We start from the raw sequence: 12,693 nt of genomic DNA on the forward strand, positions 1-12,693 counted from the left end.
CCTGATGGAAGAGAGTAAAGAGGAAGCCAGGCTCTTCTCAGTGGTGTGCAGTGACAGGGCAAGAGGCACAGGGCACACACCAAAATGCAGAAAATTCCATTTAAACATAAGAAAAAACTTCCTTACCCTGAGAATGGTCAAGTCCTGGCACAGTTTGTCCAGAAACGTGGATTCTCCATCCTCGGAGATATTCAGAACTCCACTGGACAAAACCCTGATCAACCTGTTCTAGCTGATCCTGCTTGAGCAGGGAGGCTGGACTAGCTGATGTCCAGAGGTCTCTTTCAACCTCAGCCATTCAGTGGTTTGTCCACTGATAGCAAATGCAAGCTTTCCAACTTTTAAAAATACATTTTCATGTTAGTAGTCAGAGGAGCTGTTAAAGCCATAAAGTGTCTTTAAAGGCAGGCTCTACATGGTGGCCCCTATCATTTGGTAGCACTGGAAGAAACAGAAAAATGCATGGAGAAGAGGCAATGTGGGAAGAGAGGTGAAAGGTAGGGCAGGAGAAATATAAAGGAGGAAGAAAGTAAAGCTATGGAAAGTCTGAGACAAAGTTCTAAAACCAAAGACTAATTTAGGGAGTTGTTTTCCATTGCCAATTTTAGTAATTCCTCTCCATTACCTAAGGCATGTTTTGAAACAAAAAATACATTCCTGGCAGCATTTGAGTTGCTCTGTTCCTTATTACTGACTTGGTCTACAACAAAGGGAATGAATTTCAGTGCTGAATATTTCCTTTCTGTATGTGCTGTTGAATCATGATGTAGCACACAGCACTTCCAGGCAGTCAATATGCTGTTAGATGTTGACTACAGAAGAGGGTGGGGATTGCTAAGAGCAGCAAATGGACAGTGATTTTCTGATGCTACCCAGAAGCAAAGCCCCCATAAAATGAAAACAGAGAGACTGCAGTGGTACAACTATGCAACACCAATATAACCAGTGTGAGGTAGTGGAAGTTCAGATACTCACTATGGGTAAGAGGAAAGATGTCTCACAGTAGAAGAAAGATGGGCCACCTTATTAGAGAATTAGATTTCCTTCGGGAAAAGCATCTGAACAGCAAACACAGAACTCCTTTTCAGTCATTGCCTCTCAGTTCTGTCTTAATATTTTTTTTTTTTTTTTTGCAAGAGGCAGATATAAATTTGGAAAAGTATGCAAGGAAAATGCACACATAAAGTAAATGAAAAGTCATTGACCTCATCTCCTAGATGAGTTGTTCAGTTTGGATGCTTATACATGAGAAATATTTTCAGTGATGATTTGTGACACAATAATTATTTTAAAGTCCATTTATTACCAATGGAAACATCCGTTGCCCCCAGGTTGTTTAAAACATATTCTTAGAACTAATATATGGCTCTGGAACTGCTTTGAAAAACCTTATCTGCAAATGTCCTTATTGGAAAAAAACACAGGAGGCAGTATTTCTCAGTGAAAGACATCAGAGTGGAATTTGGAAAGCTTGCATTTCTTGCTGGGATATGCTGCTCAATCCCTATATGACCCTGGATAAATGACTGGACTTACATTCATTGTATTTTAGCTGGCTTCAAAATGAAGACTAGACTTTGTTGTCCATCTAGACTGTTAATATTAGAGGTTCCTACAAGCTAACTCTAGAGTGCTGCAGCTATTTTTCCCAGATACTGGAAGATTCATAGGTTTCCCTTCTCTCGAGGTCTGCTCGAGATTGCATATGTGTATTAAAAGTTTGTTCCTGGCTTCACTGCCTCCCTACATCCCATCAGCACCAGCACTGGCATTGTATAACTAGCATCAGGCTGGTGGCACTTCTGCCTTCTTTGAAATCCCTGAACTATTCTACTACAAAGACAGATGAGGTTTATCTCTGAATACTAGAGGTAAGTGTAGTGAAGTTAAGGACATTCTTCAACAATCATCCCAGAGTGGTGATTTGAGAACTAGGAGATAGAACAGGAGAGGGCAGCTTCAGAAAAGACAAAAGAAGGTACTAACAGATAGATGAGCAAAGACTCTGAGACTGCCATGTAACCTTCACAGTGAGTGAAGCATAACATTAACATCAATAATCAAATGCAGTAACAGCCAAGTATAGAATGCCAAAGAGAGGCTGGCAAACATTCAGGTACAGTACTTATTCCTTGTTCATGGAAATGCAAATTTTCAGAAGAGTCTGTGATCAAAAAAGTAAATGTAGTGTTTATTTAGAGTCTTAAAAATCTAGATGCATGCATTTTTTTCCTTCTTTTTTCTTCTGTATACTTTTTGCTAAACTAGAAAATAACTTAATTTGAGGTATCATCTATTTTCCAGTGAAAATGTTTCAGTTTTGCAGTTTTGACAGGAGTTAGTCTGTTTGAAGATGTGATGATGACTGTGACTAGCATCACAAAGTGTATAGCATAGTCATATTTTTAAAGGTGTCCTTAATGAAATCTCCGTTTGTATGTGAACAAGTTTTCATTTATGCATACATTGTTCTACCACTACCATCTGTGCGGTCAGTAATGGAATTTGTACACATAGATCTGTGTTTGTGAGAATTTGTGAAGTGAGATTTAGGTTTTACAAACCAAGCATAAATTTTGAGAAGAATCTCTGAAACCCAAATCTAAACATTAGGGGTCTGTGAAATGCCTTGGTCACAAATGAGAGAATTAAAATATATATGTACATACACAAACACACACTTTTTAAAAGCTTGGTTTTGCAGTCTAAAATTCTAAATTCTAAAATGTCTAAAATTTTAAAGGCCATTTCAGACTTGTCAGCTATTGTATTGCCAGGTCTTTTATGTAGATGGCTCAATCAAGTTTCCAATTGTCTGCTTGTCTCTGCCTGATATTTCCTAATAGAAGCCTTAGTAGTCCCATAATTTGAACAAAAAATGGAATTTATAACTTTTCCATTTTCTTTATCTCTATTACAGTCCAGTGCCATTACTTTCTTTCAGCTTAATAAATATAGTGAGAGCAAAAAATAGTCTTATTGTCTTCTCTCCTAATGTGCAGCTACTTGCCAAATGGCAGGACCTTGCAGCTTTACATATACCAATATTTCTGTGCTTTCTGCTATTCTCACCCTGTTTTACATTTTCATTTAAAATTGGCCTTAAATTCACACACAATTTCTTAAGCTTTCTATTTACTGGGGTGTGTGCAGATTCAGTTTAGTTCAAAATGCCTTAACCCAATTTTAGCTATTGCTGAATGATATCTGTAGTGAACCAAAATGTTTTATTCTTCTGGAGTTAATTTTCTCCTGCTGTTTTTCTGTACTGATTATTTTTATTCAGTGTTTGTGAAATTCCTGGTAAATTTCTATGGCAGGTCCCTCTTCATCTGAAATCACAATAACGTGTTTGTGATAGCAGAAATAGCCCATGGTGGCTTGCGATTTACAGTAAACAGTAATGGTAGAAGCAGACAGACATCTGACTGGAAAAATGATTCCTTAAATACTTTTAAAAATTAAGACAGAACAAATATTCTGGAAGATGTGCAAGAAACAGTGCTTTTGTCTAAATGGCTGCCTTTTAAAAAATTCACCAGAGAGCGTTGATTTCTCTTACCTCATAATAAGAAAACTTATTTTTCCTGCCTTAAATACTGGACATTATGTTTCAGATATCTGGAAAGAGCTTAATATTCTGAAGAAAGCTACCTGAAAATTGTGTCTTGAATGTGAGATATAGGATCAAAAGAATAATTTATGAAAATTTTGGCCCACATTTTCTGTGTTAGGGTCTTTGAACTTCTTAAACTTGTCTTCAAAATATTAAAAAAAGGGTAGCATGAGCAAAATTATAAATTTACAGTAATTCCAAAAATTACCAGTAGCTCACAATACTGTAAATTGTGTGTTTACTAGGAATTTCATAATTACATGGAGGCCTGTAATAATCTGTTTTTTGAAATATTTCTAGGCATTCTGGTGTAGAATGGAGCTTAGAAGTACGACTTCTAAATTAGAAAGAGGACAAAAAGAGAAAGCTCACATGAAAACCTTACAACTTTTCCAAGGCTAGCTTTGATAGTATTGAAACACTGAGGTTGTCAGTAGAGGGGATGTAAGATGAAGTAGGGAGAAGGTTTCAAAAACATTAGCAGATTCAACTGAGAAAGATGCCAGGGAGAACTTAGCTAACAGGTCACCTGAATCCTATTCAGCTAGTTCACAGAAATACCTCATTTCTTGTAACTAAATCTAGCTGGAGCACAGAAGTAACAGCAGAGTAGTAACACTATACAAAGTTTGCCCTGTGCAACTCTCGTGATAAGACACTTTTTTGGCAGTCTACACCTACTGAATTTGGGTGGCTGCCTTTATTGTGGGCTTGGGGGCCTTTGGAAATAAAATTCTTGGAATAAATACAGTTAGTCAAATTACCAGACATGTCTGTCATTGATTAAGAAAAGCTTTTGCAAACATTTAGAGCAGTAAACTTGGCCCAGATTGTAAATGTTGATGTTCCACGGATTAAAAGGGGAACGAGTGACAATCAACAAACTGTAGCTCCCTGTCTGCTTTTCAGCAGGACCACAAAAATCTTTTGCAGGCGACTGAAATGCTGGGAACTCATGATGGGCTTTCCACTGCCTTTCTCCAGCACATTGTGCAGGCATCAAGGAGAATGTTTGTTTCTCTTGGCTAAAACCCTGCAGTGCAGATGACTCTTGCCAAGCAAACTGATGCAGGGGCATATGCCAGAAAACTCCCTGTCCTAAGAGCACCATCTTAGTCAAAATAACCAACAAAATCAACTCTCCTCTAAACCAGGCTTGGATGGGGTCCTCCCATTCAACTTAAAAAGAAGGAAGGAAAATCAAAGACCCTAAGCCACTAACAGTTTGTAAAAAGCATAACTAAGTGTAACAAGAAAATGAGAATTAGCTTTTATGTGCTGTCTGAAAAAATAACTACAGTCAACATAGAAGCATGGTTAAAAACCCAGACAAGTATTATTTGTCGTGAACATTGAAAACTGATCAAAAACTTTCAAATATTGCTACTTGAATGAAATTTCAGAATGAAAGTCAGAATTAAAAAATGTGAAAACATATAGCATTGTTTTGTTGTAGCTCTGTAGCACAAAATGCAACAGATTTCCTGAAAAAAACAGCAGATTTCCTGGAAATGGAGCAGATTTCCTGAGGCTTTTACTTTCAGACAAAGGATATATAACCCAAACAGATTTCAGGCCTCTGCTGGAAGTTTTGTGAGTTTTTTGTCCAAATAACAGAATGGAGCAAGTCATGGGAACCTACGACATCCGTGGGGTGACCCAATTCCTAAAAAAACACTGGGCAGAGATGTTCTGGTTTGGCCCTGAGTAAGATCACTGTCTGATCACATGGACAGTTAGTGCCAGTTTTTTCTTTGAACAGCTTCCTAGACAGTACATGCTAGTTTGGGCTTTAAGGTTTTACACCACTATTATTTGAATTAGAAGAAAATCTACAGCTTTTGCAGGACATCTGAAGTTTTCTTAACAAACAACCCTAAACCCAACAGAAAATAACCAAAACAAAACCTACATGGCATTGTTGCAGAAAAAATATTACTTTATTCCCCAATCAAAGGTGAGTTAGCAAGCACATAATTTGCCACTGGAAATAGGACATAAGCTTCTAAATCATTTAGACACTTCTGGAAACCAGATTTGAAAATCCAGCTCACAGCACAGCCAGATTCCTAGCCAAGCACCACTGGAAGAACTGAAGAATTTGGTTTCAGTTCTGTAAATAATTAACTCAACCTGCCTTTTATGTCAATTCCTATACATAGATAAAAATGTCTACCAGGAGCCAGATGTTTGTGCAGAGACTACGGCACTGCAGAGACATCATGTAACTTCACGCCAGTTATCCACGCTCATTCAGCTGTCTGTATTCTCACAATAAAATTTAGTGGAAATAGACGAAAGTCGCTGTAGACACTACTGGATGTTTGGTTCAGAAAATCAGTTGTGAGATTATAGTTAAGGTGCAGGCAATTTTGGGAAGCTTAGTTTTTATGCTGCCTGTATCCTGCTCTATTTCCTTTTGAAGTGCTTTGTAGTACCAGGCCAATTGTATTTAGTGCAAGAGGGAACAGTGGCAGAAACAGAAGCACTCATTTTACCAGCAAGCATGAAGCAGTTGTCAAACGGCATTGTCAAAATTATTTTCAAAGCCTGTCTTCACAACAACAGAAGACAGTCACATGGAGGAGGAAGTACTTATTTATCTGATCGAAATAATACAATCTGGTTTCACTAATTTGTTTCTGGCAATAATTAGCATGTTGCTCAATTTATTTTAATAGCACATTAATTTGATTCCTTCTCTTGCCAGAAAGGCAACCAGAAGCTTCAAAGTAACAAAATACATCTCTAATAGGAGCTGCCAAATTTCTCTGTAAAGACAGTTATTTAGGAAAGTATTTGTGCTGGTTTATTAAGTGTAACTTTATAATGCAGTCCTAATACGTTACATCTAGCCAGAAACATAAATCAGCAACACAGAAATCCTGTACACTGGAATTAGGCAAAAGAGGCCAAGTTTTTTGGTAGAGGGTCTGTTGGTTTGCTGAAGGAAGAAGTAAAGGAAACAGTTTAAAATGGGAGGAAGGAGCTTTTGCTGTGTGCCCTAAGGCTGCCCAAGGTGGCAGCTTGTATCTAGGACCTGCGTCCCATGCAATCCACACATTTCAACTCATAGTATGAATCTGTTAGAGCAAAGAAGACTCCAAAACACAAGATAATCCCTTGGTTAAAACTATTTTCTTCAGCAGAAGCCTTTTAAAAGCAGAAGAGCATAGGAAAAAAACAAGGGCAACTCACAGATGCTTTCCTTCAGGGCGCGTGGGTTTGAAGCTAGCACAACGCCAAGGTGGTTTCCCCTGTAAAGCAACTTTTGTTCAGCTTTTTTAAAAGCTTCGTGAAGCTATCTGAAGGTCAGTGATACTGATAAGTTGAAATAGTGTAAGTGGTAAAGTATTCTGCAGGTTTTTGATGGGCTTCCTGTGGACGGCTACCACATGTCCAGGCACCAATCAGCACTACGAGACCTGACCGGTGGGTGCCTGTTGTTTCCTCTCTCTGAATCTGCCTCAAAGCGAAATAAGACACAGAACATTCTCTCATGCTCCTGTCTGCTGTAACCCATATCCAACAACTCTGTCTCTGTGGCAATCACCATTTAAAATCTTAGCATGGGCAAAATAAATTAATTTCAGTAGGCTCCTGCTTAATTTTAATGGGGGAAAATTATTCCTCCTGATTTTAAATTTTCTCATCTTATCAGGCTTTTCCAAGGGCTTATAAATTATTTTAAGATATGTTTAAGTATTTTAATTATCTACTTCTGAAAAGAAATTAATATTTCAGGAACAATGTGCTTTTTCTTACACTATGGTTTCAAGGGATTTCAGTAGAATTTTGTACCTGTGTATGGGACTACTATGTAGAACACGAAGAATTTTTTCCTTGTATTTTGAAACATAAAATCCATGTGTAAATAGAGAAGATGCATGTGATTTCTAAAAATATATACTTTAGTAAATATATATTTTCTATTAAAAATAACATTTTGTAAAAAAGATGTTGTTGTGGGGGCAAGCTGTACAGCCTGAAAACATCTGTCCACGGTACAAAATGAGGAATGGTGTCCAGCATAAGAGCATGGCAGCACTTGAAGCCCAGAAATTAGCATGCATGGGGCACTCACAGTGCAGCCCCAATAAATCCTTGTAATGGAATTTCCATATTTTCATTTTCATACCTCTGTTATAAGCTGACTCTCCCAACAGCAGCTTTGTTCAGGCTTGTATTTCTCAGGAAAAAAGGGTATTTTGTCTGAAAAATCTGCTCTACATGCAAGAAATCATTTAAAAATGGAATAAGTAATTTCAGTTCTCCATTAGTTCAGCATATGGCCCACAAACCTGTAGATATTTTGACTGTTTTTGGAAAGCATGTTATGTTTTTATTTGAGATTTTTAATGCAAACATTTGAAGCCACAGCATTTACAGTACTGTTTGTATAAATAAAATATTATAATTAAAATGTTGCATGGAGCCATCATTATGGCAGATGGACAAAATTATAATTATACACTGCAAAAATACAGAATCCTGATTTAGCATTAACTGGAGTCAGCAGGACTCCTACTGTTCTGTTTAATTGTTCTTTTAGAGAGTGAATATGAACACTATGATTTTCCTTTGAAAGCAACCTGCAAATTCATTTTTCTTCTTTCTTTTCTTATGTGCTATGGGCAGCCTCAGGTCTCCTGCTGAGGGAGAGCAACTACAGGGATTATTAGGAAGAGATTTTACAGAGGAACAATGATGGCATGATGGCACTAATACCGCCCCTTGCAGGATGGACATTTCTGGTTACATTTTGCAGGAGCGCCTCCACAGCTCTTCATCCTCTCTTCTTGCTTTCTGTTCAAGGTTTCATACGACTGAAGAAATGTTAACTTGACTTTTGTTTTTGTTTCAGAAGCCTGTCCCTGCTCTTGTTTTACAGAACAGAAAGTTCTGGAGCTGTGAGGCAGTTCCTGGTGGGATTGTATCTTTTGTGCCGTGTTTGTGAATCTGTGATTAGGTGCTGTGTTTTCAGCTGACCCACGTCTACTTACAGACTGTCACCACTGCATCCCACAAATAGTTAGGCTGAAAAAAAAAGCGGGAATAAAAGTCAACCGTTTCAAACCAGTTTATTTCGATATTTCTGAAATTAAACTCTTTTTTTTTTTCCAGACTATGCTCAGAGAATTCGCATAGGTAGCATCTATAAAAGCAGTATTTGATTCCAAGGGAACAAACATTCCTTAATGAATTTATGGACCACACAAAAGTATTTGTGACAAATATATATATATTTTTAATGCTGAACAGCAAGGTTCATGATGCTGCTGTGGAGTGAAACAGTCTCAAAATTTCTTTGTGTAGTTGTCATCCCAGAGCAACAGACATTGACAAAAGCTTAAATTTGTAAACATGGAGCTATTTCAATCAGAAATTTCACTTCCTCAGAAAATTTCTCAACATCTTGAAGTGGTTAGCTGCTAAACTCCCTCAAAGTCTCTTTTCTTTAGAAAAAGTTCTTTTAACATTATGATTTATATCAATATTACTTTGCTTTCAGTAAATGGTACATTGCTGCTCTAATATCCAAGCTGTTCACTGTAGGAAAATGTCTCATTTACAGGGGAGGGACTCAATGGCCGTGTCTTTGTATGTCTGGAAGAGCAGCATCCCAAGGCAGATGTGAACACAGCGTGATTCACCTCCTGCAAGCTTCCCGCCGCGTGGCTGCCTTGGCGCTCAGCCTGCCCGCGGGACAGGCTCCATGCACACACACACTGGGCAGCCTGGAGCTGTGAGCTCTTGTGAACTTTGGAGGTTGCTCTCCTGTCACAGTATCACAGTATCACAGTATGTTTGGGATTGGAAGGGACCTCAAAAGATCATCTAGTCCAATCCCCCTGCTGGAGCAGGAACACCTAGGTGAGGTCGCACAGGAACATGTCCAGGCGGGTTTTGAATGTCTCCAGAGAAGGAGACTCCACAACCTCCCTGGGCAGCCTGTTCCTGTGCTCTGTCACCCTCACTGAGAAGAAGTTTTTTCTCAAATTTAAGCGGAACCTCTTGTGTTCCAGCTTGATCCCATTACCCCTTGTCCTATCATTGTTTGCCACCGAGAAGAGCCTGGCTCCATCCTCATGGCACTCACCCTTTATATATTTATAAACATTAATGAGGTCCCCCCTTAGTCTCCTCTTCTCCAAACTAAAGAGCCTCAGCTCCCTCAGCCTTTCTTCATAAGGGAGGTGCTCCACTCCCTTAATCATCTTGGTTGCCCTACGCTGGACCCTCTCCAGCAGTTCCCTGTCCTTCTTGAACTGAGGGGCAAGCTCCTCCTGCAGGCCTATGTTATTGAAGAGCTGAGGCTTCATAGGGCCAGTAGAAGTGCCCTTTAATCAACTTGATAGACATGGAATAATTTTCTCTACCAGGGAGAAGCATGGATTGTGCATTGTGTTTTCTGTTTTGAAGGACGTTGCCTTTTCTGTTTATAACCTTTAGTTCTTAGATGAAGAACTAAAAGCCCTACATTCAGATATCCATTTTACTTCCCTTTCATTTCTGCACCTTTTATTTTTCTTTTCAGTCAATTATCTTGTTAGTCAGGACAACATGGGACATCACTCACATTTTGAAATACTACGGGTATGGATGAAATGCCAGAATCACCAAACTCAGTTTCTAAAAACATAATTATTTTTGTGTGTGAGTGCTGATGAATTATGATGGGAAAGTAAACACAAAGGGACAGCTTTTACAATACAATTTAGAAGGATCTAGGGAAAACGGAATGAAGAATAAACTCAGCTTTGAGATATATGGAATAAAAACTTGTTGCCTTTCCCATGTCAGTGAAAGGGATATAACAAGGGGTAAGAATATGGATACTCAGGAGAAATCTTCTGTCTTACCTGGGTACATCCAAATTCTTTGCTGCAGAAAGCTGGAATGAGAAAATGGTGGGGCACGACATATTATTTATACATTGTTTATGTTTGTGTCCTCTAGGACAGACATTGGCTTTGTGTTTTGCTCGATGAAAAACCCCCACAACATTCAATTTTTCCATCACTTTTTCTTTTAGCTTCTGTTTTGATGATGGATAGTTTTATAGATATATTCTGTTCATAATAATAGAATTTCTAGTGTACATGGAACATGTATATTGTGCATTGCTTCCCTGAAGCAATAATAAGCTGCCTGTAGCATTATAGAAGTATATTTAAACCTTTATAGAAGGTTATTTTTCAATATCTTACAATTTTTTTTCGGTGGTCTGTTGCTTGTACTACTGAAAAGCAAAGCATTTCCCTCTAATTACAATGCATTTTGCTGACTTCTTGGTTTTATTTCTTAAACATTCTTCATTGTTGCTTATAAGGCCAAACTACAGACCAGTAAATCCTCCTGTGTGTTTTCTAATGTAAATAAGGCTGGCATATCTGGTTGGAAAGCTCTGTGCACAGTGTGTCTCTGCTGTTTTTTGAAGGGAGACCACCGCGGTATTAAGATGTCTAAGTGTTATCAAGGTCACAAAGCCTGAAGTGATAGATCAACTCTGCCAATATAAATGACATCAGAACGTATCTTTTTGATCTAAATGTTCTTCTTCCAAGCAAAATAAAATGATCATAATGTCAGGGAAGCCTTATGGGAGCATTTGCTTAATTACTGTCAGGACGAGTATGCAGTACTCCTGCTGCTGTAGTTTCATATAGTTGTTAGGGAAATAATGTCAGTAGAGCTGGAAAAACAATAGGTTTAGCTTTGGTGGACTGAATGATAAATCACAGAATCACAGAATGCTTGGGGTTGGAAGGGACCTCTGGAGATCATCTAGTTCAACCCACCTGCTAAAGCAAGTTCATCCAGAGCAGATCACACAGGGAAGTGTCCAGGTCGTTTTGAATGTCTCCAGAGAAGGAGACTCCACAACCTCTCTGGGCAGCCTGTTCCAGTGCTCTGGCACCCTCACTGAGAGGATGTTTCTCCTCGTATTTAGATGGAACCTCTTAGGTTTCAGTCTATGCCTGTAACCCCTCATCCTATCATTGGGCACCACTGAAAGGAGATTGGTCCCATTGTCTTGACATCCACCTTTGAGATATTTATAAACATTGATGAGATCGCCTCTCAGCCTTTTCTTCTCCAGGCTGAACAGACCCAGTTCTCTCAGTCTGTCCTCATAAGAAAGGTGCTCTAGGCACCTTTAATAAGCAGAAAAAAAACCCTTAATGCAGGCCAAAATGAAAGAAAAGTAGCTTACTTCTGGAGAAGTGAAAGCTGAAATTTTGCTGCACAATAATGTATTTAGCTTTGTTTCAGCTGATAACTCTGTTTAACCTTTTTCATTTGTACAGTCTAAGCTTTAGATGACAAGCTTAATGAATGAGGTAGGAGACTGCTCACTCTATGGTCAATGGAAGGAGACTGAGTTTTTTCTTGACAACTCAGTGCAGCATCTTTTTATGCCCTCTGAAGTGCTCTATTTCCATTCTCTGTACAGGGAACCTGGAGGGAATGTAAATTTCCAGTGTGGGTCAGTATTAATTTTTTCCTAATCATCCCTTGAAGTGCTAAAAAGTTTCACTTTGTTAAATTGTATATAAAAAAAATTATTGGCAAAATAAATTTTGCCATTTTTGGACCAGGACATCACACTTTGGTCAAATTTATGAATTTGTTTTTGGTCTCTTCCTTTTCATTAGAAACATTCACTTTCCTCCAAGCTGACTAGATATGTGGTATTTGCGTATAACAAAATCACCTCTCTGTGAGGTACAAAAATTTACTGAAACAAATGATGCAGGTTTTGACTGGTAACAAATCAAGTTTTCATTGATATTAAGCTAATTAACCCTTTCTCCACCCTGCAGATTCGCTGTATTTTAAATCTGCACACTGTGCTGCCAGGAAGCTTGGCTTAAAATCAGATGAAAGTTTTAACACTGATTAAGAAATAAAAACCTATCAGGCCTGGGGAATAATGAAAATAGTCTCCATATTTTATTCCAATTCAGCTACCTCTAGAAAGTACAAAGATAACCATGATCTTTATGCTAATGAATTGAGAATAACAGAATATACTAATTCAAAAACTTAGCCCAAATCATTAGCAGCTTAGG

At 38.3% G+C, this 12,693-nt stretch overlaps 1 protein-coding gene across 1 annotated transcript in view; it reads right to left on the reverse strand.

The window, feature by feature from the left end:
* The window catches only part of CLNK (cytokine dependent hematopoietic cell linker), a 59,305-nt gene extending 51,702 nt beyond the window's left edge, over positions 1–7,603 (reverse strand). Inside the window, exon 1 of the mRNA XM_065060547.1 lies at positions 6,815–7,603. The gene's annotated coding sequence lies outside the window, so the exon portion shown is untranslated. The remainder of the gene's footprint in view (positions 1–6,814) is intronic.
* Between the last annotated feature and the right edge of the window lie 5,090 nt (positions 7,604–12,693).

The sequence above is a fragment of the Columba livia genome, chromosome 4 (genome assembly GCF_036013475.1).
Source record: "Columba livia isolate bColLiv1 breed racing homer chromosome 4, bColLiv1.pat.W.v2, whole genome shotgun sequence".
Taxonomy (NCBI): domain Eukaryota; kingdom Metazoa; phylum Chordata; class Aves; order Columbiformes; family Columbidae; genus Columba; species Columba livia.